Source organism: Meleagris gallopavo, chromosome 8, assembly GCF_905368555.1.
Source record: "Meleagris gallopavo chromosome 8, MGAL_WU_HG_1.1, whole genome shotgun sequence".
In the NCBI taxonomy this organism is placed as follows: domain Eukaryota; kingdom Metazoa; phylum Chordata; class Aves; order Galliformes; family Phasianidae; genus Meleagris; species Meleagris gallopavo.
The window spans coordinates 1,919,569-1,947,015 of NC_139411.1; the positions used below are offsets into that span (position 1 = coordinate 1,919,569).

Genomic DNA, 27,447 nt, shown 5'->3' on the forward strand with positions numbered 1-27,447 from the left:
CCAAAACACTTTACTTACTAAATTTTTCTGCTTTTAGATAGAATATTTCTAAGTGAAATTACACCTATCTTCATGCATTTACAGAAATAACATAAAAACTTGTAAGTTCATTGCAGTATTCCTTTGTGTCCTGACTTCCCTGAACTTAAAGAGAAGGAATCAGAACCCAGGGGAGAAAGTAAAGAGGAAGTTTAAATGCCTAAAGCAGATAACCAGAAGTAGGTTACTGTCCTATTTTTAATGTATGCATATTAGGAGATGACATTCATGTATGTCTTCCATTATGGATAGCTGGGCAGCTTCTTAGAAACAGGCTTTAAGTAGCTGAACTGACTGCGCTACCTGTTTGTTGTAGAGCACCCTGTATTTTAATTGGGAGAAATTTATCTCCCTTGGAATTTCTGTAAAGCAGCACATATGAAGGAGACAGTTTTTTGTTTCCAGTTCACGACTATGTGGTAGCTCACAGTAATTCAAGACAGCTGTTTCAGTGTTGTTAGCAGGTACGGCAACATTTAAATATAACTAAGAGCTCAGTAAATACAAACAAGCAGGCTATACTTGATGAAAGGCAATGGTTGTGGAGCAGACACTGCACTCATTAATTGGAAGACATAATTTTAGACAGCTGGCTTTTGTCTCTTAGAATCTGGCAAATGGAATTTGTGAGATATGATCTGAAGTTATGTTTTTTTCCATTACACTTACTACACTGGAACATTATTCAGTTAGCACCTGGGAAAGACTGGTTTGACTGATCCAGGTAAACAGAAAGCAGGTAAATCAAGTGATCTATCAACTTATAATCAGCATTTTTCAGCTCCAAAACCAGACCCTTTCAGCTCTCCTACAATACATCTCATGGTAAGCAGGCACAGCTGGTCTCTGCACCAATAAATCAAATGTTGAAGGAGTAACAAAATATACACAGCTAAGGCAGAGAGAGGACAAAAGATGGTGATTGAAAGAGAAACCGTGCAGTGAACCTAAGAAGTCAATTTAGAGACTCTTGACATATTTCAGGAACAAATGCCTAGGAAGTGCTCCCATGGGGAAGGCAGTTATTGTCTTAATTTTTGTGTGTGTGTGTATGTTGGTACGTCAGCAAATGCTTTACATCAGGCATCGCTGAGTGGAAAGGTTGTCTGATGTACAGAAGAGCTGTCATCCCTGCCATTCGTGATGGTTCAGGGTCTGTAAGAAGTGGAATCCCAGAGCAGAGAGTTGTGGGGATGCTGGCATACAGGTTGTGCTGACTTCTGCAGACAGGAAATGCAGCCTCACGTTATATTGGCAGGCTGGTTGAAGTTGTGGTATTGCCACAGAAGCAATGGGAACTGAGAAGGAATCCCAGTTTAATACAGTTTGACTCCCTATATGTTTGTAAGTACTTACGTACTATTTTAGAGAGAATTTTAATTGTACTCTGCTGATCACAAACCCAGCTTTATTGGGAAAGTATTTTTTATTTTTTTTTTTAAGGGACACTGTATCTTTAAGTTGCACAAAAAAGTATCTGAAGCAAATTATACATATATTTCTATGCTACTGGCCAGAAAATATGGAAAAGCATGGGGTAAGTGAACTTAAGACTGACTTGATATAGTCCTCTAAGAAGCTAAATGGGAGAGACAGCACTTCTTGACAAGGTTCCACAGATAACAGGGTAGGAAATTAAGCAGCTTGTACTGAAGAAAAATGTTAGAGACTACACTGGCAGCCCTCAATAAACACCATCTACGAGGTCAGTGGATAATAGTGCCAAAGCTTTCACAAGAAAGGGCCATAGATTAAGACTCTTTAACTGTGCTAACTGCTCTAAAGAAACACTGATTGTCACCTGCTGACGTTTTGTTCAACAGAAAACTGAGTACATGAATGCCTGCTCTGTCAGAAGTCATTCCCAAGTCAGTGGGAGTTGAAAAAGTTATGATGAACTGAAAATGATAAAAGCCACCAGCAGAAACCAACTGGAGCCATGATATTAGAGTAGGAAGTTGGAGAATCACATTATTGATGAGCTTTTCTGTTAGAATCTTTTAAAACAAACAAAAATATCAGCAAAACCAAGAACACTATACAGAATCATATTCTAGAGGACTGATTGCCTTAGATATATGACATCTTAGACTTCAGGGTTTTGACATCACCTGATGATGTCCCACAGATCCTGAATTGGATTGGTTTTAACTTAGGAGTATTGCTCCAGAATATGAATCAGACTATTTGCTAGATGTCTTTATACAGTCAAGGTTATTTTGCTTTATGTCTTCATTGTGAATCTGATCCATCCTTTCTGAATACATTCTGAAATGCCATTGTACTGGGTCAGCAACATGTCTGTCCCTTTAAACTTCCCGTGATTGCCCATGAGACAGAACAGCAGAGATTAGTTTTCCCTCCAATGAGTACTTGAAATAAAAGACTGCAAAAAAGTTTTTATTGATCATTGCCATAAAAAACTACAGTGACTTCATAGAGATGATTCAGAGTTTAGACAGATGACTTAATGTCGCTACAGAACTCTTCGTGAACAGGAATTCAAAATATCTCCTGTGTGATCACACTGACAAATTATGCTCCCAACTTTTCCAGTTTTGAGCATTGAGGTACTCTTTCTGGTTGTTCACCTCTTATTGTACTTTTCTAGATCATTTTTCATTCTGCTGTATGCATCTTCCTCTAACTGTTCAAGTGCTTCTCTGAAGACTGTAATAGACACAAAGCTTCTAAGGCTAACGTGAGTCACAGTGAGATGACCTGAGAGATATGCATCAGCTGCATAATGGAGTGATGATTCCATCCATCAGGACACCCTTAGGCAGGATAGCCTCTGTCTTTATCGAAGTCCTGCCCAACAGCTCAGTACCAATGTAGAATCAAACATCAGGACTGACTTTAGGTTTAGCTGTACGTAATCCACACACATAAGTCTCCTGGTGAAGTTGAGATACCAGGGCCAAACTGTCTCCTAGGTTTCAGGCTTCTGGTGTCTCGTTGAATTCTGGTGGCAGTGGCCCAGAGCCTGCTGACAGAGCCGGCCAGAATGGCCTTTTCACTCTGAGCTGCTCAGCAAGCCCAGGAAAGCTGACTTACTGCTGCCTCTGACCTAGTACAAATTGACAAGCAGCTCACATATGGCTCACATCAGCCTACGATCTATATAGTCAGAATCTAAAGCTAGCCCCAGGTGTTAAAACCTGTGCCATTTGGGACAGGAATGATGATGGAGTTTAAAGGCAATGGGAATAGAATCAGGAAATTTATTTCCCAAGCAGAATATTTCACCTGGTCAAATGTTTATTCCCTAAGCATTATTTTGCTAAAAATCACATAATAATGTTTTAAGTGTACATTACCAGCTGTCTTCCTGTAGGCTGGACATGCCTGCTCTAAAGCATGGATCCGGCATGGATGATTTTGCCTTCCTCATATTATCTACTTCACAGCTTTTGCATGAGGCTGCTCTAAAGCTTTAGCAGACATTCATAGCTGGAAATTTTACATGCACAAAGTAATTATGGTAATACTCGTCATTCGTTGAAAGCAGATCATTCATTAGCTACCCAAAATAGCTGAATGGCTCAAGAAACCGCAGCCAACAGTAGCAGAGAAGCCACCAGGTAGTAAAGGAAAGAGCTGTGGTGCCTCAACAAAGATGGAAACTTTCCCATTTACACAGTTACTGTTGCAAAAACTTCAGTACTTCTTCCAATTTAGATGCCAAGAATACAGCAAACACATTACAACCATTCAAACAACGTATTTTGTTTATACTGCTACTATGCAATAAAGCCTATAATTTATCTAATACAAATATAATAGTTTTCATGAGAGTAACTCACAAACATGGCAAATATAATGTACCAATAAAATAGTTCAATTGGAAGGGACCTAAAAGGTCATTGCATGTATCTGCCTGAACATTAACCACACCCTCTCTATTCTCACAAATACATTGCTCACTTGGAATCAGTGAAAAACAAATCATTTACTATCAGAGACCACAAAAGTGGACAGTGTCCACTGGGCACAGTGGACAGTGTTTCACTGGGCAGTGAAAGCTGCCCAGAGCCAGTAGCATAGTTGGGAATGTGGTTCAGAGTCCACATCTACAGACCTCTTCATTGTGTTTGGCAGGCAGGAAGAGGCAAAATGTCACCAAAGTTGGGGTGGAGCCCCAGCTAATTCTGTGTTTTACCATCATCACAAAGCACCCATAGCCTGACATACTGGATGACGGGCTGCTTCATCTTAAATCAGTTTGATGTTGTCTCCATATGCTTCTATCCCTTGAAAATCATTAAGATGTAACTGATTTTGATCCAGCGGAGGCTGGTCAGATTGCTAGGCCTGTGGATGGACTGCTGAGCATCTGAGGGGGACTTCAGTCACTTACTGTTTTGATGTTCTTGGTCACCAGTCTAATCAAATGCATGTGCCTCATGAAGCAACCAAGCACATCTGGATGTTTTCTGAATTGGGAGCCATGATCGCCGATAGTCACTGGACATAAAATAAAAAGCATTCAACACTAGAAAAGTATAAGCTACTGAGATGAAGAAAAATCAAATCTAACCCTGGAGGAATTGCTTGGCTTATTTGATTAACTTACACTCTGTTTTATTTAAGGTTCACACTTAAAAACCCAGCATACAAAGGTGTTGCAACCCTTCGTGCAGTGCAGCTCAGTTCATTTTCTCTGGAAGGCTCACTTTGAGACTCCACAGCTTATTTTCTAAGTATGCATTTAGATAGTTAATATTAATAGCAACTCAACTGGTTCATGCAAGATGGGCTGTTTCTCTTTCACTTATTTTCAGGCAGCCTTCAAACTCTTTCCTGGGATAGACATATTTGCCACCGCGCAGATACTACCAGGAGGTATAATTACATACATGTGTGGACAATCAGGAAATTATGAGCCAAATCCATGTCAGCACTCATTTACTCTGGTGGGTCCTTCTAGCTGCAGCAACACCTGTCTCAAATTTATGATGAGCAAATCCACATCCACACCAAAACCCCCCGTAACACTTTGTCTATTCAAAGAATAGAGAATGGATGCACATGTATACATGCGTGAGAGCTTAGGTGTTATCTAAGAAAACTGTATTTAAGTGTTAGATTTGTTAGTTAGTACACACGTTAGGTATTTACAGGTGGTGATGCAATCAGCTTTACTACAGAGAATAACAAAAAATGTTACAATATTAATCTCTATCCCTTTCTTTACAAAAAGGTGGCAAATGGCAGTAGATTTCCACAAATGTGTGAACGATTGCAAAGTGCTTCACAGAACCCCCAAATAACTGTAAGGCTAACACTGATCACCAGTATCCTTGATTTTTTTTTTCCGGACAGATATCAGTGTTCCTTCTCCCAATATTCTTTCATTCCCTCAGAAACAATAAAAACCCTCTGCATTTTGGTTAAAGCATTTAGTTCAAATGAAAAATCATCTCCATAATAAAGCAAGCGTTACCCAGATTTAAAAAAAAAAATCAATGAGCCAGGATTTTTATTAGTTAATCCTGTAACTAATTAAAACTATTGATTGATAACAGACAACACTGCAACAAAGTTATCTCACTCCTAACCCAGCAAAACGATCTTCCTGCTGCACATGTAGATAGTGTGCGATGACCTCCTTGCAGATAAGTCTCTAACTGCTGACCAATCTATTTTCACTTAGTGGTAGTATTTCCCCAGCTCAGCAGTTCTGACAGATCACAGCTTTGAGTCCGAGACATTTGTGAACCATCTCTTTGTTAGTCACAAATAGCAGAGTGCATATCGATAAATCACACTCTTTGTCTCCTTCTTTTCCCTCCCCCACACAGTTGCTGCTTTTTCTTGTCAGACCAATCCAGCCTGAGACCTCCTGAATCATCTCTATTAACCTGTGAGAAATTCTAAAGAACAGATTCCATGTAATAGAAAGTGACCTCAAATAATTAACATTTTTGAAGACGTTTTTACCTGAATTTTATCCAAGGTACATAAATCATCATTCATCTTTTCCTGGCAGTGCACTTAGACATAGCAAGTCTTAAAATGATGACATCACCATCCCGTGATCCTTCATTATAAGTAATTAAAGCAGTAATATGCCTCTTCTCATGCACTAGTCATCAAGGAGACTTACTCATATGAAATCTCAGGCACAGTGCACCTGAGGTGAATCGAGAGAGCACAGGACTCAATGTTTTCAGTGAATTGCTGATAGTTTTGTGTGAATTTATTGCTGCTGAGAGAACAGCGCATGTTAACATGCAGGGAGACTAAATTCTGCCATTAATCCACGAGACAGACACTGCAGAGGTAGTGTTAGTTTCTCTATTCACGTACATTGCTAAGGCCTTGACGAGGAAGAAAGGAAGGAAGGAAGGATTTAGTTTAGTCTGTGCCTCTCCACATTTTGGCCTCTCTCATAAACACACTGGCAAAGCTATCAGCGCTAACATCTGGATAGTATGTCCAGTGACAGGGACTGTACCCAACAGGAACTGTGTTAGACTCTCAAGTACCTTTTTGCAAAGACTAATGATGATGGAAACTTTCGTACCTTGCTCCAACAAGCTTTGGTGAAAATCAGTAAGCTAGACGTGGCTACTCAACAGAATACCAATCCAATGGTTTAGTCATTACTGGGTTTTTTAATCTGTCATTGCAGGTTGCCTTAGAGGACTGGCTACTCACAATGTAATTCTCTAAAGAAAGACTTTTATCTCTTCGGCTGTTGAGACACACCTGCCCTACTCCCAGCTTAAGCCTATCCCCTCCTGCCTCCACATGTTCTTACAACAGTACTACACCTCACCTCTGTCAAAAACTGGCCAAACATCAGAGCTGAGAGCACAGCTTAAAAAGGAGAAGTCTCACCAAAATTAAATGTCAGTTAAACTTTACTTTGAATCACGAAGCATCAATCTTCATTTTAACCTTCTCTGCTGCAGGGCAGTGCAAACAGAGACAAATGTGAGCTTTAGGGTGGATCCAGCAGTAGGGATCGTGGTTCTGAACAGTCAAATTTGACAAGGTCCGTGGTACATTTTAAGGGAAACCTGTTCCACCTGAAAACTATAAGGGGAAGGGGAAGCGGAAGCAGAAGCAATTTCATATGGTGAAACTTGATGAGATTTATACTGACTTTCTCTTGTTGGTCTTTTTAGAAATGTCCCATATAGCATTTCCTTCCACACACATTCTTCTATGAAGGTTACCTGGTTTATCCCCTGTTCCAGAGAAGGATCACTCACTGTTGTCATTTCTAGCTGATATTTGTCTATTCCTTAAAAACAACCACAGAAGTTCCAGAGCTCAACTAGGATTTCTGTTCCAGTGCTTCGTATCCTTAAATTTAAAGGATAGAAGATGTTAGTTAATGTTTTTCCTTGTATCAAATTTTCCCTGCTGCAATCTAAGTCCATTTTGCTTTAGCAACTGTATTCCCACCTATCTACACTGGGAAAGTGTAGTTATCCCTCTCCCATCCTTCACCGCTTAGGAATTCTGTTGTTATTTTGATGTTAATTTGCAAATGTGCAAGCCAGAACTATATATATATACAGGGTTTTAAGAACAGAGAAATAACTTTTATAAAAATACAATCAAGCAAATAAAATTGTTGGATAGTTTTTGTATTAAATCAACAGCAACAAAAAACCCTCTATAAGAATATCATTGGAGTAATGCTGACGTGGAGAGGAAGTAATAGCACGATCAAATTTAGGATTCAAGATGCAGTAAGTGAGATATTTTAAGTCAGTCGTTACTAGGTGCTCATCAGTCTCATCATCCAGTATTCAGAACAGAAAGTATTTCCATAGATAGCTGCATTCCACCACTACCTGAAAGAAAAAGTTGGCTGAAAGTTTTGCTATTAATGATCAAAAAGAGACATGATTGTTTTTCTGCTTTGAAAAAAAATCTTTTTTTCCTTCTATCATTAGAATCTCTTAATTAATTTAATGCAATGAGTGGCTTAATTAGCTAGTTCTTCCATTAATTTAATTAATTTACCAAGTACCTGTTTTCATTAAAAAGTTTCTGGACTATAAAAGCCTTAAAGCACGGTCATGTCTGCAAGATTAATATGTATAATGCATATCCAAGCATGTGCTGGAGCTTATAGATAATATTTAGAAAATATATATTTCTAATTATAATTCGGATCCATTTCTTACCTGTGTGAAGAACATTAATAAAAACAGGGTTTATATTTCTTTGTTTGAACGAACATTCAGTTACAATTCTGGTTTATTTGTTCAGACTGCTGACATTTCCATGGTCTTTTATTAAAGACCTGATTAACCTGCAGAAGGAGCACAATGTTTGTACAGAGCTTATGTTCTCTAAGCCCACTTCGCACCCACATATTGCCTTCTGTTAGGGGAACACTGGTAATGTCAGCGTCCCGCATCACATGGCAGCCCCTTCAGAGCCCTGACCCCTTTGTCAATACAGCATAATTTATAACACCAAGAACCAGAATGCGAGCAGCTGAGCATTCACCTGAGCCTCTAGTCAATGGCAGTGCAACCAGTAGGTTCTGAGCACGCAGAAAATCTTTTGGCCGTGCAGCTCTGTTAATACCTTTATCCACACTCATCCGCTGCGCTGGCATCCAGTGTCTGTCACAATTACCATTCTCACAGTAGGTTTATTTCTAGACCAACTACAATAACTGAAGCCCTCTGCCCATCATGTCTGAGATGTGCTGAGGATAACACTCCCCTTTCAGAGCTAATCACTGCTTCCCTTTGTTACATATCAAAGCAAAAGCACTGTCTGCTGGGATGCACAGGGAAGGAAAATACAACTAAGGAAACTTAGCTATGAGAATTGTTGAATTAAGCTGTCAGAAAGATGTTATATCAAATCAAAAACCTGTTGGTGCTCAAGACACCTAATGAAATCCAATGCTTTGCAAACTCAGTGTACCTTTTCTTGTTGTCTGATAATTCAGGTTACAAGATGTAGAAACACAGTTTCTACACCAGATCAGCAATTTTATCTAAGTCAGATGATCAACAGTAAGAGATCCTAAATTCAGAGTGGATTTATTAACGTTATGCAATACCATGAAGTCCACACTTCAAATGCAGGATTGGTATCAGGTTATAAAATGCAAGAGATAACCCTACTGAAGTTACTATCAAGTATTTTAAGAAAAGACCCGGTGAAGCTAAAGGCAAACAACAGAAGGAGACACAACAGAGAGAGAGTATTCAGAATTACATTATCACTAAGCCAAAGGTAAGTGCAAACCTGAACTGATTAAGCTTTCTCTAAACAACACCTTAACTTAGCAATCTATTTTACACAGGCTAAATCACCCCATGTCAATCCTGATTGAAAGAAAACAGTCAGGACTTTCATTTTCCTGGGCCGGCTGCAAACTGTTTGCCTTACACTTGTGTATGATGTTTACGTTATTTCCCAAATTTGTATTTTCTAGGAAAATGAAGCTGGAAACATATCACTTTATCATAGAACTATTTAAGTTGGAAGGGACCTTCGAAGATCATTGAGTCCAGCTCCTCTGCAATGAACAGGGGCATCTACAGCATCAGGTGCTCAGAGCTCCACCCAACCTGACCCTGAGTGTTTTCAGGGACGTGACACCCACTCAACCCCAAGCAACCTGCTCCATTCCCAGTGAATACATACATCTAAAGGCATTTCAAAAGCTGGATCCAACATATTTACAAGTATAAAATACCCCCCCCCCCCCCCCCCAAAAGAAAGTTGGTACAAATTTCACGCTAGGTTGTTTTTTTTTTAAACACCATCTTGGAAAATGCTAGACCTAAGATACATCAGATATTAAACCACAGCTAAACTTGATCTCAGCCAAAATCCATTTGCCTGTCTTCAGTTTTGAGTAACATCTATATCAGATTGGCACTCAAAGACCATACAGTGACCTTTCTAAAATTCGTTTTTAATGTTTGGTTTTATGGGAGCAAGTATAAACTGCAGCCCAGATGCTGCCTTTAAAGGAGTACCTTTGTAACACAAAAGAGAAGACGGGAGGAAGGACCTTGTGAGGCCATACTAGTAACTCGAAAGAAAACAGGGTGTCAATATTACTTAATAAAAGCTTAAAAATCCCTCAATGATAAAAAAAAAAGAGCTAGTTATCTTCACAGATAATTACCTTAAGAAAAACAACAACAACAACAAACCAGCTGGATATAAGCTATGGCATGATGGTATGTTGAGTTACTTGTGAATCTAGGAATAAAAATGGAAGGGTTCACATAATTTGATAGAATTGATTACAGAAAAGGTTTTTGTTTTTATTTAAGAAAGATGTCCTTCCAGTCCTTGCTGACAACACTGAAAATTACAGAAATAGCACAGCAGCTATCACAGATTTCTTGAACAGGGCAGGATATTTTCTGGCATTGTGAAAAGGCTTTTCTTCCCAGCTGGTTTTAAACGATACCAAATATAAAATCCTTTGGACTTTAATCATCCTGGCAAAGGAGAGAAGGGTCAGGAGAGTTTAATATCTGAGTCTTTATCTGGATGCTCTCTGTTCTACCGATGCAGGAAAACGTCTGTTTCAATCTAGCAACTTTTCCATTTCTAAATTCCGCTCTCAGAGCTACAAAACAACAGCATTCCTCGGCTCAATCATGAAACGAGGCTGTAAGAAATGCAATAGCAAACCTTGAAGGGTGAATATTAAAGCTACCTTCTTCTCTGTACAGCCAGAGTTGCAGTCAAACACGTATGAGTTCTGCTGACAGTGCCTTCATGCTGGCTCTGAGGGACAGCAAGTGAAATAACATTAAGAAATATCTGTAGGCTTGTCATGTGCTAATATCCTTTTGATAACGCGAACTGTTAATCCTAACCCAGGTGAAGAGAAGAAAAGAAATTGGGTTCTTATCTTAAAGAGTCCACATTGGCCAGATGAACATTTCAAGGTCATCCAATATTGCTATAAACAAAACAAACCTATTGGCTCTATTATATTGCTAAAATCCCATCTGACCGGCAACATTTTCACCAAACACAAGCAATTTATTTTTGTTTTAAGCTTTAATTAACTATTATAGATTGAAGTGAAATAATTAATAACTTTAAAGTACACTGACCCAGAGAGCCAATACCTCAATCAGGTGAAGCCTGGGGAAAGGGAATGCATGAAATGAAATAAAATCGTTCTGTCCTCTCAATCTCACCCAGTAAATCAAATAAAAGAATTTCTATATTAATTGGCAGTGAGTCTATGTCTAGCCTGACTGCTGACACAGTTAGCCGTAGTAATAAAAAACATTTCTGTGGGAAGTGGAAGTGCAGTTTGAATGTTAATAAAGCCTTTGTTTTATGTTCTGATTGATTTGTAACAATCAAGCAGCAATGTCCCTGCCTCCATTGCCTATCTCAGTGAAATCACAGAAATCAAGTAATTTATGGATTGATAATTCATACAAGTGACTCCGTACAGGGAATTCTATTTCGGAGTCGGTTCTGGAAAAACATGATGATAATTATGGTATAATTACTGCAGGACAAGTTTTGAATGCTGGGCATTTTTTCCACTCCACATTGTGTACTTTTATCACAAACTGACTTTGTTTAGCAAACACACTATGGGAGAAAAGGCTCTTTGGTGCAACCTGGACTGGAAAATCATTTGCCCTCTGTCTTAAAAAATGTGAAGTGTTCAGATCTCTTTTTTAAAGAATTTAGAGATAGTATGTTCTGATTCTCCTCCAAATAAGCCCACAAAACCTCAGTTGAGTAGTTAATTACCTAAACCTCTCCCACAACTGCCTTACTTTGTTGTTACATACAATAACGGTGTGCCCAGACCATGTGTTAGGGTTGCATTTCACTAAAAAACTTTTTGCAATCGCCTTTTAAGTAAGTTTAAGATATTTATATTTCTATTTTCCAAACAGTTCAGTAAATGTGGGTACATGAATTCCACTATTAAAAGCCACACTTAAAAAATCTTCTGATACTAAACATCTTACTTTCAGTATTTTCTTCACACACTGAATGTGAGCGATTGCTCCTCACAAAGTCCTTTATATGTCTATTAAAGGCCTCAAAGGTCATTTCAGTTCTTATTAATATGGAATAAAAAGAGCTCAATACTGTTCCCAAGCCACTAGTGTTTCTTGTTTCATCATTTGAGTCATTGCTTCCATATAAGAAAGATTTCCAAATGTTGAAGCCTACTAGGTAAAATAAATCAATGAAAATTTGATGATTTTTCTCCTCTGCAGAAAGAAGTAGCTGTTCAAAATATAACCGTATCTGACAGGGGTTTGCATCGTAGTTTTGGAAGGAGGAGCTGAGCATACAAAGATTGAAAATTTCATTTTCTAGTCAAAAGACAGCTTTCAAAACAGTCACTTTTGTACCTTACAACAATGACAATCAAGCATTTTGGTGTTCCCAAGAATTAAATAATACTGTAAATACAGACAATACAACGAAAAATTTGAAAAGAAAAAGACTCTGGAAATAGCAACGTGAAAGGATGATATGCAGCGACATGCAAAGAAATTCCCTTCTCTTTTCTTGCTATGGCCAAGAAATGAAAGGGTTAGCTTGACTAACAAGACCTCTACAGGAAAAGAAGAACTAGAAGGGAAGCAACCTTTATTTTTAAGGATGAGGAAACTGATTAATTAAATGTGTCTTCACAAAAATTATTCCAGGCAATCAGACTTTCAAATATTTTGCCTGCCCTCTCATTTTGGGCTAAGCATCAACAGTACACTGCTATATACTTTGAGCATTGAATTATGACCTTCTGCAGAGGCACTCCATTTGGCATCACAGCTTCACAAATTACATACAGAATGATATTCCTGAACAAATATATAAACTAAGCCAAGTTTTTCCTAGTGGCTGCAGAGGAGATTTAGGATTAAGCAAAAATGAGGTGTGATTTATCCCTGACTTCCTTTGGTAACATGCATCCTATTTTTTAAGTTGTTCATGTTAATAAGCACTCAAAATAGGTCTGAAAATTTTTAGGTCTATTTGGAATGAGTACTATAGAATATCAGATGAGGAACAGGACTTTATTCACACAGCAGTCATTTTTCAATAAACCAAGCTGTTCTGGGAACAAGCTTAGGGTCCTCACTGCTGAGTAACTCCTGCCTAATTCCTTTACTTCAGCAGCAGAGTAATGATTTAGTTTCAACATCCTCCTTGAGATGAATGAAAGGCTGGCTGCTCTACTAGTTTTTCAAATCAACATCATTTAACATTAGTCTCTGTAGAATAGAAAAGAAACAAATCACTGCAGTCACAGTGGGGCAGAGATGACAGACGAAAAACAAGCCAAAACAGTCTGAATGATAGCAGAGAATATTGATAAACCATCACGATGTAGAACAAACACTTAGATCTACTTTTCCCAGTTCTGGAGGACAAAGTGTATAAGACAGCCATGAAGTACGTTAGCAATATCTTGATACTTGGGCATTAACAAGATTAGTCAAATTGAAGGACCTAGATCTTCAAGAGGCTGTACTACAGCACTGCTACAGTTCAACAAATAAGGCTGTGCTGTCTTCACATTTATTTGCCAAGGAGCTGTCCCTGAAACTGACACCCTTTAAATGTAAGAGGAGATATGTCTAAGGGTTAACTTGACTCATTAACAAAGAACAGTCAAGCTTTCTTATGTGTGAGGTAAGCATAAGTGCCAGAATTTGGGCAGCTAGCTGAGAACAGCAAATTTGAGGTTGCTTGTCAGCAAATACAATGGAAGTTAGACATATTCCATGCTAACAGGAAACAGGGAGACCATAAATATTCACCCAACTTTTTAGAAGATGTGCTCAAAATCTTTCAATATCCTCAAAAAGAAATACTGAATTCATATTTCCTAAATAAAAAGTATAGAACCTGTTAAACTTTTTTGTAGAAATGTAAAATAAATAAATAAATAAATAAAATTTATTTGTTTTGGCATTTACTTCAACTATTTCAACTCCTTATCAAGCCCATCATTTTATAGACACAACTAATTAAAGTTCTGAATGCATCCAGCAAAGACAGAGGGGCAACATGAATATCTTGATCCTTACTGATGGCTATGCAAGACTGATGAGCTTGATTCAGAAGAATCACAGTCTTAGAATAATGTCTGAAAAGATACCTGAAATTCTGGCTGGGCTTTTCGTAATACTGTCATATTACTTTAAAAGATCTTATGCTGAACTGTTTGGAACAATAACAAAACATTTGAGGTTCAGGCTTGTGTAATAAATGCACACTGTACAACGCACATATTTCAGCAATATTTAGAGTGCTTCAATGCAGAAAGACTCAGGTCTGTAGCACTCTGAGCTGTGGGGCATTAGATAAATCTGCCCAGGTGCATCCTTGGATCTCATACTGGGCTTTTTACAGAAACATGACATTTCGTAATAGGATACCTTGAAAAAAAAAGTTTTACATGACAATAGTTTAAAATACAGCTTCCATTCTTGCCACTCAGTCTAATCAAAAGCAGATTTTACTAAAAGAACTACAGCATTGCTTAACAAGGTTGTCAGCTACAGTTAGAAGTTTCTATAAAAACTTTCCCGTAACAGAAAAAAGTTAGATTTTCCATTTTATGACAGCATGCTTATTAGAAAATAAGCATTTTCTAATTATTTTGGAACTCTGAATGGCTGCACTTATTCTCCCCAGTGTTTACTACAGATTTCTTTTTAAAAGATTTTCTTTTTCTCTGGATATGACCGAATCATAAAAACCTGCAACTTTTAGATAGTCACAGTTACATAAAAAGAGATATTAAACTAATCTGAGCATTAAAATAAAACTAATTGAAATCGCTTAGGCCTTAATGGAATGTCACATCTTAATTTTTTTAGATTTTAATTCCAGAACTTCCTGTTATTTAAATTAAAGTTTGGTATTGGAAGCAGTGGCCGACCTCTCTAATTTTGACAGTGAAGAGTGATGGAGCACTAGAGTTTACTCATATTTTATGAAGCAGTAGGAACATTCGGGGACAAGGACATAAGTGGTTATTTTAGTAATGAGTCAGAGAACATTCAGTTCCTGGACCATACTTTTTGTGGGCAGCTTTAAAAATAAAATAGAGGATTTCCCAAGAACTTCAAAGGATTCTGTCTTCCAAGTACAGCTAGTATTTTAACATAAACATTTGCCTCATACACCTGGTAATTTTGGTGCCACTCTACTTGGGAAGTCTGAAGGCTAGATCATTGCTGCTACTCCATTTAAGGAAGCTGAAAAAATAGCTAGACATGCAATGAAATATTTTCTTGGGGCATAAGAAGTAGATACTTAAAATTTCTACACCTCACCACATCCTTCCTTTAGGATGACCAATAACTTACTCATGCCTTCACTACTTATAAGCGTGGTGCAGCTATTCAGGACATGTGCCAATACAGCATACACTTAAGATAAGATGCACAAAATACTTAGAATCTTTTGTCTAGAGATATTATTTATTTATCACACGGAAAATTACCTCCTTGTATCCAGACTTATTTAAGTCTTCTTGTTTTCTTGATACACTCCATGAAATTTTTGTGCTTACAATAGTTTGTACATAATAACATCACATTAATTCCATACCTCGTTCCCTGAAACTGTTAATGCTGGGATTTCATTTGTAAGTATTTGAACACGGTAAATAACTCAAGCAAATTCTTCTCAACATGCATTAACACCTTTTACTGCTTCATTTATCAGAAGCATTTTCCTCTTCTCTCTCCACATCACTTGTATTAAGTTCACTGTTCTACAAGTTGCACTGATGTTTTAGTGCAAAGTTTAGACTTAGCAAAACTGTTCATCTATATAGTGCAATACTTAAAGTAGCTGACTACTGATTTTTAAAATCATTATGGTTTCTTTTGATATTTTTCTTAAACACCAAATGCAAAGAAAGAAGATAGTACATAGACAAATATACAATTTTGGGACAAAAGTCTTAAAACTCGTTCGCTTTCAATTTAGAGAAATGTATTGCCTTGTTTTTAACGTCGAATATGAAATAAATTCAAGTCTTAAATGAAATCCACCTTGTTCATTAAAGAAAAGATTTCAGTAGGACACTGAATTAATATGCCAGTGTCTAATCAATAACATAAAAATAGTTGATTTTTTTCCCAATGTGTAACAACTTCTAACAGTACACTATTTACTTGAATTTTGGACATAAGAATTTTAAAAGACATATGTTAGAACTATTCAATTATGAAGAGAGACAGCAATATTTTTAGAAAGACATTCCTAAGCAAGCCATTTAAGATATATTACACAAAGGTGCCCAGAGTCTTGACATATATCTTGAGCATGGACGATATGCCTGCAGGAATGCTTGTAGTTTCATGTCAATTTTTCAAATTCTAGTCATCAGTTTAATAATTCCCCCATTTTTTAAAGGTATAAACTAGTTTGGCCTCCAGAGTCCTGTCATTTTATTAAAAAGTTAATTTAAAAAAAATACCAGCATGACTCTTAGCAGACAGAAATCGTTGGAATTATTTTTTCTTTACTGTTCATCTCCATACTGAGCAAAAGGAAAGGAACAATCAAACACATCAACTCCAGCCTTTCTGGCTTCTGATTCTTTCATAGGAGAGCATTTCTCCAATATTCACATGAACCCATTCTCTTCTTTCACTTTTCAGAAGCTTACTACTGATTTGATACCTTAAGGTGCATTCATTACCTCCTGGTAGACTATGCACCTTTTTGTGCTGTAAAACATGCTATTTTCAGTAACTTTCTCAAAGCTTTTCAAGTTGGCTAATGTTTGTGTTGGCAGATTAACTGCCAAAATTCTAGTAATCAACAATACAAGATAACTTGCTCTGTCTCAAGAAGATGAGTAGTAAACAGTACTAACGTTATTTTCATTATCAGCAGGCAAAATTCAGGTCCTTATTCCAGCAACTACACGATTTCACTGCAGATGCAGATGCTTTGTCTTGTGGATAGTTACTCAGTTTCATCCATGCTTTTAAAAAAGAATGGTGCAAATTGTTTGTAATGAAATCCAATCTTGCTGACATGTTTCATGAAACCTACATTTGGGTCCTTTAAAAACTTTCTCCATTATCCTAGGCTGAGTGAGTGTGAGTAGATTTATGACTGCAAGTGGAAATGATGCTGAACTCGGAGGTTTCGTATCATTTAATGTGAAACGAGGCAAATCTTAGCAATTTTGGATTACTTTCATTTTGTACATTTGCAAAAGTTCAAACATGAAATTCCAAGAAAAGACAGAGAGAGTAAGAAGAACCAAAAGAGTGCATGAATCTCTGGAAGCAAAATGGTACTTCACCTTTCTGGAAGAACAACTGCAACAATTCACAAGACTGGAATACGTAAGAATCACCAATGCTATGTGGTTTGCAATTTTCACAGCACTTCTTTTTGTTTAGACAGTATTTTTGCTCACGCACTCCTGGTCATCAGGTTCAGATGACCAAGGTAGGCACTGCATGTTTCTGAGACCAAGGTAATATATAGACTCCTTTTGCTTAAGTGCAGAGTGCTTATGGTGGAAGGATATTATGTACTATTATTGGCGCAGAGCATTAAAACTGTATTTTCTCAGGTGGTTCCTTCACCACTGATAAATAATCAGCCTTGGAACTAAAATACTTGAAATGGGAGATGCGATTTTTGAGCAGAAACAAGATGAAGTGATCACACAATAAAGAGTCGTGCTGAAGAAAAAGGCTAAGGGACACAGTGCTATTTATCTCTGGGAGCAGAATAAACCCCAAGCTATTCAGGTGGGAACAGTTACTGCCACTCCACTTGGACAATCACAAGTTTATGGGGCCAGATGGGATCCACCCAAGGGTGTTGAGTGAGCTGGTAGAGGCGATTGCCAACCAGCTTTCCACATCTACTAGCATTCCTCATCAATTGACGAGGTCCCAGATGACTGCAGATTTGCTAGTGTGATGCCCATCTAAAAGGAGGGTCGTAAGGAGGATCTGGGGAACTCCAGGGCCATCAGCTTGACCCCAGTGCCAGCAAAGGTTTGGAACAGATCATCTTGAGTGCTATCACATGGCATATGCAAGACAACTAGGATCAGGCCCAGCCAGGATGGGTTCATGAAAGGCAGGTCCTGCTTGACCAATCATGTCTTCTTCTATGACTGAGTGACCTGCCTCATGGATGAAGCTGTTGACGTTGTCTACCTAGGCTTTAGCAAACCCTTTGACACTGTCTCCTATGGAATTCACCTGGAGAAGCTGGCAGCCCACGATCTGACAGGTACACTCTTTGCCGCGTAAAAAACTGTCTAGATGGCCTGGTCCAGACAGTAGTGGTGAATGGAATTAAATCTAGCTAGTAACTGGTCATAAGTCCTGTTTAATATCTTTATTGATGACCTGGATGAAGGAACTGAGCGTACCTCCAGTGTACATGGAGACGTGGATACAGAAACCAAATGTTCTGAGTTTGACAGTAGATAATGATTTTTGTTACATTCTTTGCAATATTGAGAGAATCCATACGAAACTGAGACATCTGATTCAGAAGCATTTCATATTCCCTTTCTACGCATACCAAGGACTGGTCTGAAGTGATGTGGATATTGCTCATTCTCAACATAATCATTAACAGCAGGAAGAAAAACAAAACAGTAAAGTAAAACTAGGCAGATAGAATGGTAAAGTCAACTCTCAAAGTATTAATAGATAAAATTTCTGGTTTCACATAATGTTTCCTACTATATTTCTCACTATCAAGACATGCATGATGCAGCTAGACTGCCTTGAAACTAACAACAGTCTTTGGATTTGAATGCACTTAACAGAGATTTCAGCAAGGATGAACTCTTGACTTTGAATCCAGTCAGCTAGGGTAGCTGAGATAATCCCCTTAGGGAGAAGAACCAGGGAATGGGTCCATGACAAGAAACACCTAGTGTAGAAATAACAGAAAAGAAAGAGTGAGGGAAGAAGGAAGCAATCAGCAACCATATCAGGCTTCAAATGTTGTTATTGATTGGGTAATCAAGAGGTGCATTGCTCAATAACAACAGCAGTTAACCTATGCAACAGTGACAAGGAAACAACTTGAATTGTAGATACAGTTCTTTTTCAACATAAGAATTCAAAAAACTTCTTTTTCCTCTTATTTTTTCAAAATTTTACTAGCCCAGATAAAAAAATATATATACTGATTTAGGAAGCAAATATAACTTTACAGTTGTGCAAATATACATATTTGACAGTGGTTATCAGGTAAAAAATTGTTTATAAATGTGTATTATTATAAAAAAGATTTGCACAATTGGTTTTCAGCTCATGATTCCATTCTGCTGAACAGCCTATTCACTTTCTCCCTCTCATCTCTGTCTTTTGCCTGTGGAACCAATAAACTTCTAAATGAGTATCCCAATCATGTTCCCAACTTCTAATTCAGCCAGGTCACTTCTGAAGTTAAGATACAGTCCCCAGAACTTTTTTTTCAGTCTTCTTTTTTTCCAGATCGTTGTAATGTTACACATTAAATTACTGGTATTTTTTTCAGTTTTATTTTTTGAACGCTGCTTGGAAATCTAGAATCACAGCCATAATTCCAACACTGTGGAAACAAGCTTAGTTTCTCATATTTTCCCTCTGTAATGATTTTATCTAATATAGTGAAATAAGGGCAGCTGTCAATACAGAATATTTGAGCTTTTAAGATGAAGAATACATGCAATATATGCTTTTAACAGAGTTTTTATTTTACAGTTCAGTTACTAATGGGACATCTTTTTTTCTGTGGCCTCACTATGCAGAAATAAGCTATGTTCTTAGTAAATAAGTTTTATAAAAATGCAACAACTAAATACAGTTGAGAAGATCAAACATTTTTCAGGACTGTTAAAATCAGCAAGAGAAATGAAAATCAAACACAAAGTATTTCCACCAACATAAAGCATCACCATCTTCCCCATCCCCCCAGAAAAGCTCAGACTACTTTTACTTACACCTTGTAAAAATAAATTTAGCCCTTTTCTGACTTCTTACGTTCTCTCTTACACTAAAAACAATTGTTTTTATTTCCTCATAAATGCCAGTCACTAATGTCTTAAGGTTCATAACAAGGCATGATCAATAAAGCAAAATAAGTGTTATACATGTGGATATTTCAGATTGACTTAGTCAAACTGTGCTCGATCTTCTTCTGTGTTAAGCACAACCTCTGCCCCCAGTTAAAGCTAGCGCTAGAGAACATTAAGAAAAAAAATGTGACTACCTCTGGGTCTTAAGAATTGGGTGTACTCAACAAAGAAGCAAAATGAAACCTGTTAGTTGGAGCTTCTGTTCTCTTAGCTATCTGACATGAAACTCTGCAGTAGAGGAATCATTACTTCCTATGCCTACCTACAGCTGCTATGAAAAAAGGGCCTTAATTTTACTATATCTGATTGTATAGCAGAGTAATACAAATTTGCTATTACTATTAAAGTCATCACTAGGAAAGAGTCCCTCATTTTACAATCAGTATGGCACCAATTCAGAAGACAAGTGTGGATCTGTATTACTATTTATTTTACCTACTAGCACCCATAGCCTCACCCACTGTTCCACAGAAACAAAACAAAAGAGGTAGTTCTGTGCTGTTTCAAGATATTACTCGTGAAGGATGCTCAGGAATCATATTCTGAAAAGTGTTAACACCCCAAGTAATGGTCTAACCACAGACGAATCCACATGTGTACACGAAATAATGTACAGATTCAAGAGTCACTAGGGACTCATCAGCCTGATAGATCATTTTTTGGTGGAGAGAACATATGGCTGCTTTAACGCTTGCATCGTAACACAAGATTGAAGTTGCCAGTTCTACCCCATGGCAGCACTGTTACCCAGCAGATTTAGGTCCAGTCAGCTCTTTCAAACTCTCTCATGGCTGCAGCTTGAAAAGAACAAGGGAGGACACAGTGAGGCAAAGGGTACTTAAAATAAATCTTGGCTGGTGCGGTGGCTGAGGAAAGAGTTACACCACTTTATCACATATCCTTTGTACAATGTTAAATCTAAATTAATTAAATAAATCAGTTGATGAAATCACCCTATAAATGTGACAGCACATCATAATTCACTGCAGCTGCAGGAGCAGGGAGCAGATGGAAGACGCTGGATTTTTCTCTGAGCTGAAGTGCCATTTTGCTGGTCCCATTCTATTTCTTTTAAGGTTACTACAAGTGCATGCGTACAAAGGGCCTGATTCTGCAGCTGCTCCTTGCACAATACTTCACTGTCAGGAAGATTTCCATGAAAAGAAAGCAGCTGTAGATCTGCACCTTTCACGTTTCTTTCTCTAATAGGAGGAAAACCCTGGCCTGTGCAACACCAGTCAAACTGAGGACAAAAGTTGGCTTTAATTGTAATCCAGTAACAAGTGGACGATCGTCCCTGTTGTCTTCTTCTCATATACTGTACATTAAGTGGTTCTTTTACCAGCATTTATCTCCTGAATTTAAAGCCTTAATGCAAGCAATCTGCATTTGGGCATCACAGGCGGCGCACCAAACAAAAGTACCTGCTGCAGCCTAGCTAGGACTGGAAGTTATTAACTCAACTTTATGTAATGCAAAGTGAACAAGAAAGAAGGGAAAATACTGCCTCAGCCAGGAGCCTGCACAAGTGGATCGACTGCATTGGAAGCAGCACACAGCTCCACGCCTGCTGAAACTGACAGAGCTTCCTTGCTCTGGGCTTTTATTCTTCATGTAAAGACGCAGCAATGTGGGAGACCAGGATGGTCTTATTGTAAGGTCAACATTGACCACTATTGGAATTGTTTATAAATGTCAAGGGTTCCCAGACACCATTTCAATAGAATAGGGTCAAGACAGACCTGAAGAATTCCCATGATGTTGCTATGCCTTTGCACATCATCAGCAACTGTACTTTTAAACTTGATTTTGAAAGTCTTCTGTATGTCATTATACCTGCCACTCATTAGCTTATAATTCTTTCTTCTTCTAATTATGTAGTTAGTCATATTTGAAAGCTTTATAAATATAAGCTACTCTATAAGAACTGAAAGACCAAGAGTGAGCATTAACCTATGCTAACATTACAATCTCAAAACTATAAACCACACATCCAGAACATTTGCTTTTGTATTCATTTCCATATCTCAAACAAGTACTAGATACTTAAAGCGTTTTATATTAGAAGCTTAATAGTTATATTATTCTTCTAATCCTGATAGTTTACAGCCTATTTGTCAAGATCAGGTTCAAACAGTAATAGTGCATTTCAAAGAGCAAAACTGCTAACCAAAATATCTGTTGTCTAGTCTAGATAAAAGACTTTAACAACTGTTTCTACAACATAATCCCTAACATTATCAGTTTCGGGAAAATGCAGTAAAAATTTTCTTTTTCCATCTTTTTTTTTTTTTTCTTTTTAATGAGTTTGGGACAGAAATAAGTTCTTAATTGTATCATTAACCTGAAAACAAGAAGGGGATATAACTGAAATGGCTGATGCTGGCTTGTTGAAATGCTACTCTTCCATGTTCTGAGAATGGCTACAATGGTTTTGAAATCAAGCCTTTGGAATGGGATTCAACTGAAAGGGAAGAGAACAGATGTTCTGTAATTAGAGAATGAACAGAAACAACTGTTTCCAAGATTTCCCTATTTCAGCCAGCAATCTGCAAATGAGAAAGCAAAACATGAACAGATGAATAAGTGACTCGTTTAATAAAGAGTTCTCGTTTATTATTATTTACAAAGCCTGTATCAATTTTTAAATGTCTACTAACGTGGATTATTTCCTGTGTAGGAAAAAAAACAGTTTTATGAATATGTCCTCCTTCTTATCAGAAACATATTATTTACATGTGGCCTAAATGTGGTCTTCAGCAGAATATACTCTCAGTTTGAAGGTCACATCTGGGTTAAAAACAAAATAATAAATACAAAGCAAAGGGGTTCTCTTAAGGCTAAAGGTTCAAACTTAAGGTTGAGATCACATCACTGGTATAGACTGCATTAAATCACAGTTAGGAATAGCTAAGCCAGTACTGATACTCTTATTCAAAAAGCTGCAATATCATGGAAGACAATTAAGGTTCTTAAGCAAACCAAAATATCTTCCTCATTTGGGTGAGTACTGTATGACATGCCAACAAGGCACACATTTTCAAAATAATGCAGTGTTACTGGCTGACCTAAGTGTCAAATCATTCCCAAATATGGGTTTGTGAGGTCAGAAGAAAAATATAAGTAATCATTTAAAAAATTAACAAAATCATAATTTTTAGTTAAAAAAAAAAAAAAAAAAAAAGCAAAAATGGATCTGTTTCACTGATTGAGGAGTTCAAGTATGCAAATTTAAGTAGGAGGTAAGACTAGTCCACAGAAAGCATCAGTGAAAGAGCAGGAAGATTTGGATTTGCCTGCCTGGGTTATATTATTAACCTGTAATTTACTTAGCTATTGGTAATAGCTGTTGTGCAGTGCAAGAGGACGACAATGTTTTTTACCCTCAGTAATCCTTAGCTGGTTGCTAGTTTTCCCATAGAAGTTGAGTTTGCTTTTCACACAAACTGCTTTGTACAAAGTTGACCTTAGCTCAAAACAGCTGTTCAGAGCATTTGAAACAAACACCACAGATAAGGTTCCTCCAGCAGAACATCTTGGTATCACACCTATATCACAGGGCCCTCAGTGGCAAAAGTTTGTCAAGGCACTTTTTATCTCATCTCTCAAGAAAAGGGAGACTTAAGCCTGATAGTTCTTTATAGGAAATATGTCCTTAACCAGAAGGAAAAGCTGCTTCCACCCAGCGACCAGCTCAGTGATCATGAATCTCTCTCACCTATGATGACTTTACTTATCAAGAGTCTTAAAAGAAGGAGGTTAAGATTAGCTACCACATACATCACAAGCTACACAATAAATGGTATTTTTATAGGTTAAGTATAAATACTTCAGTGTTCAAGTGCAGTATTTACTGTTATGACTGCTGTGAGTCAAGAGTCTTATAGACTCACAAGATTGTTTGATCCAAGAGCCATAGTTGATTGAAGATATGATCTTTCCCTCCCAACCTTTTACTTGCTTATGCTGTCATTGCAATACACGACCACGGAGCATGCAGTCTTTATTTCACAACAGTACTGAAAAAATACTGAACTGATAAATCCCATATATGACTTGAATTCTCGAGATGTTCTACTCTACTGTTGAAAAAGCTTCATAAGTAGACTTCCTTCATAATCATATTGATTCATATTGATTTCACAGTTTTAAATACCCAGTTACAAATTAAGCAAAGAATTTTGCACCTGATTTGTGACCATCTTAGAATGATTAACAGTTAGAAATACCTCCATCAGCCCCCTTACATAAACTTTATGCTTTACACAATACCGAGTGAACACTTCCTCATCTACCATTGCTAGAATGGTTTCTTAGTATCTTAATGGTGTCTTAAGTATCTTATTAACATTGCACACATCTACTCACCATTATGACAGAAAAACAACACGATCATATTTACAGCAAGAGTCACAGCTGTGGGTGTCCCTTACAAAATGAAATTAGTTTTGATTTTGTGTCATGACAATGTTCACTAATGACATGCACTCTAAAAGGGCGAGATCAGACAATGGTGACAAATCCATGAATCACTGCAACAACAGAAAATGAGTAGCTTAGGGAGGGTCCACATGCCTCTCTCCTCTATCTGACTTCTTATGTGTACCAACTCTCTCCACCCTTCAAGGAAGAATCCCAGGGTTCCAGGGGGAACAGTACAATAAGTACATATATTAAAACATCAGCAAGGGTTCAACGGGCTCTGTTGATCACCAGAATGATAGATGTGCTATCCATATGTATAATATGATAAAACAGAAAGGCAACAAAACCCACACGTGTTCCTGCGCCTTCTCAGTTTTTGAACTCGCACTGGAAATAATCCTATCAGAAATCAGTTATCTCTGAGAAAGCCCTTAGCTAAAACTGCAACACTATTTAGAAATGCTATATTTTGGAGCAACAATTTCAACGCTTTCTGAGAAGCTTACATCTGAAAATGAAGTTATTTTAGTTGTAAGACCTTTGAGGCAAGGATCAGCTTTGCTTCACATCCGCAGAATGTCTGACAAACTCATGGGAAACAAAGAAGTAACAAAAATTACTATGATTCCTTATTTTCTCATTCAAAACTGGAGCAATATGGAATCCAGACAAATTTACTTATCTATATGACACTGCGAGAACCCAAACTGCATAGTTTATCAAGACCATAAGTGCTTTTCAAGTACTTAATTCCCAAACCTGTGTAAAAGTTTACTGGCCCTACAAGTCTGATCTGCTGCCTTACTGATCAGTTTCACTCTTCACAGAAAATCTTTCATTTTAAATGTACATCATTTTGTCTTAAACACTAAAAATATAGTAAAGCTATTTTATTTTCCTTGAGAAACAGGCACCTCTAAATAGCAGTTAAGCTTAATTAATACATTATTGCTCTGAAAAAGAACAACAGTGCTGAAAGTATACTAACGTCTTGGGTAGATGATGGACCATAATCTACCAAACTGTAAAGCAATTTAAAACTCAAAAATGCAGCCAGGTACCATTTCCTCCTCCATCAGTAGAAGAGGCTGCAACATTACAGTCTCTCAATAGCTAATATTCACTTCCATTGTCAACGAGTCAAAAAGGCTCATGTGAAAGGTAATTGCTACTGCTCGGTAGGGGTGGAGGGACTAAACAAGAAGGCAGTTGTGCTGAAAGTTTATGCCCAGCTACCTTATTTCTGATCATATATTCTTCTGCAAATGAGGCAGAAAAAATCCTTTCAGAGGGTGAGAAACTAATTCAAGCAGGAAAGCTGCAGGCTCCAGCAAACTTTTCAGAGGTGCTAGAAGTCTCTGGTAGGAAATACAGCTCTCAGTGAAGTAATAGCCCTTTCACAAGAGGGAAAAATTACTTAAGAGAAATTTACAGCAGCGTCTGGGATATTTTGCATATTTGTTTATCAGAAATAATTCCATTAAAGTAAGCTGATGTTTGTAAGCATAATATAAAAATAAATGGGAAGAGCACTAGACTCTTCTGCAGGTTCTAGTTCCACGTTCATTTCTCTTGCATATTAAAAAGGTCTTGGCACACTTTCTTGTCTGCCAACTGCTTTTTTTTTCTTTTTTTTTTTTTTTAAACCAGATGCAATTATAACAGAAAATATCTCTTAGCGCTGGCTGAAAAGCATTTATGTAAAACACTACATACGAATACATCCTCACACATAAAACTACACAACATGGAAGAGAAGCTGGTATAGTCAAGTGATCTTAGAGGAGTAAACACAATCTTTACCATTTCAAATGATTTAAAAAAGCAAAATAGTTCCCTCTCCAAAAACACACATGAAGCTTTTGTATTGATCAATAGTTCAGGGTACTTTTTGGAAGATAATTTAAAATACTTGTCTAGCTTCCAATGACAGGCTGTATTTTCAATTTCACACGATATGTGAGCTTGTGGGTCAATGGCTCAGAAATTGTTCTGTTCGCTGTAGCGAATTGTGCCCCCCAGTCTTGTTCTGCTATGTCTGGGCAGGCACCCAACACCCATCTTGCCAGCTCCATGACAGATGTTTATTCCGGGGACGTTGATGGTTTCTGAAGAAAATGAAGAGCATTTGGTAGCAACCATCTTGACCAAAACTGCAGGAGCAACTCCTCACCTCTCCTCCAAGGCATGGAACACCTTCCTTCTATTCCAAGGGAGAGCCATCTCTAGGGAAAATTACAGCTTCTTTCTCCTTTGGGAAATACAACCAGAGTTACAAGCTCTCTAAAACTTCCTTCGGAACCTGCACAGTTCCTTATAAAAGCACATCACGTGTGCCAATTTTGTCCTTTTTTTTTCTGCTGATGTGACAACATTTGCCAGCTTGCAAAGCAGCATCAAGATTGATTTTAGTTTCATGTTTAATGGCCGGGACACAAGTGGCACCTGCACACCATGGCACAGAACTCCCCTGGTGCTGACCTTTGACCAAGGCACTTGTGGCTATAGATGGATCTCAGCATCCTCCTGTTTTGTGGAACTGATTATTTGATGATTACTATGGAAATACAGGACGCTAGCAGAATTATAACATCATAAAGCACAAGCCAGATTTTCCTAAATACAACAGTTGCTTGTAGAAATATCATTTCCAGTCACCCACGGTATAGCAATACAAACCAAATAAGAACACGAAAAAAAAACAGTCATACAAAAATATGGAAAATTATATTTGTGTTTCTGGTAGTTTTGTTTTTAAATGTTTTCTCCCCAGAATAGCGCCAGTTTGGTCTCTCCCCTCTTCATGCCTGCAGCTTTTATTTGTCTTAGGCAGAGTACTAGCTGGGTACCAAACAATCAGTGTCGATTAAGCTTACAAAAATTGAGTTCTTCATCTTCTA

General features: G+C 37.6%; 1 long non-coding RNA gene across 1 annotated transcript in view; it reads right to left on the minus strand.

Moving 5' to 3' along the window:
• The window catches only part of LOC146543826 (uncharacterized), a 36,719-nt gene that overhangs the window by 6,642 nt on the left and 2,630 nt on the right, over positions 1 to 27,447 (minus strand). The window lies entirely within an intron of this gene.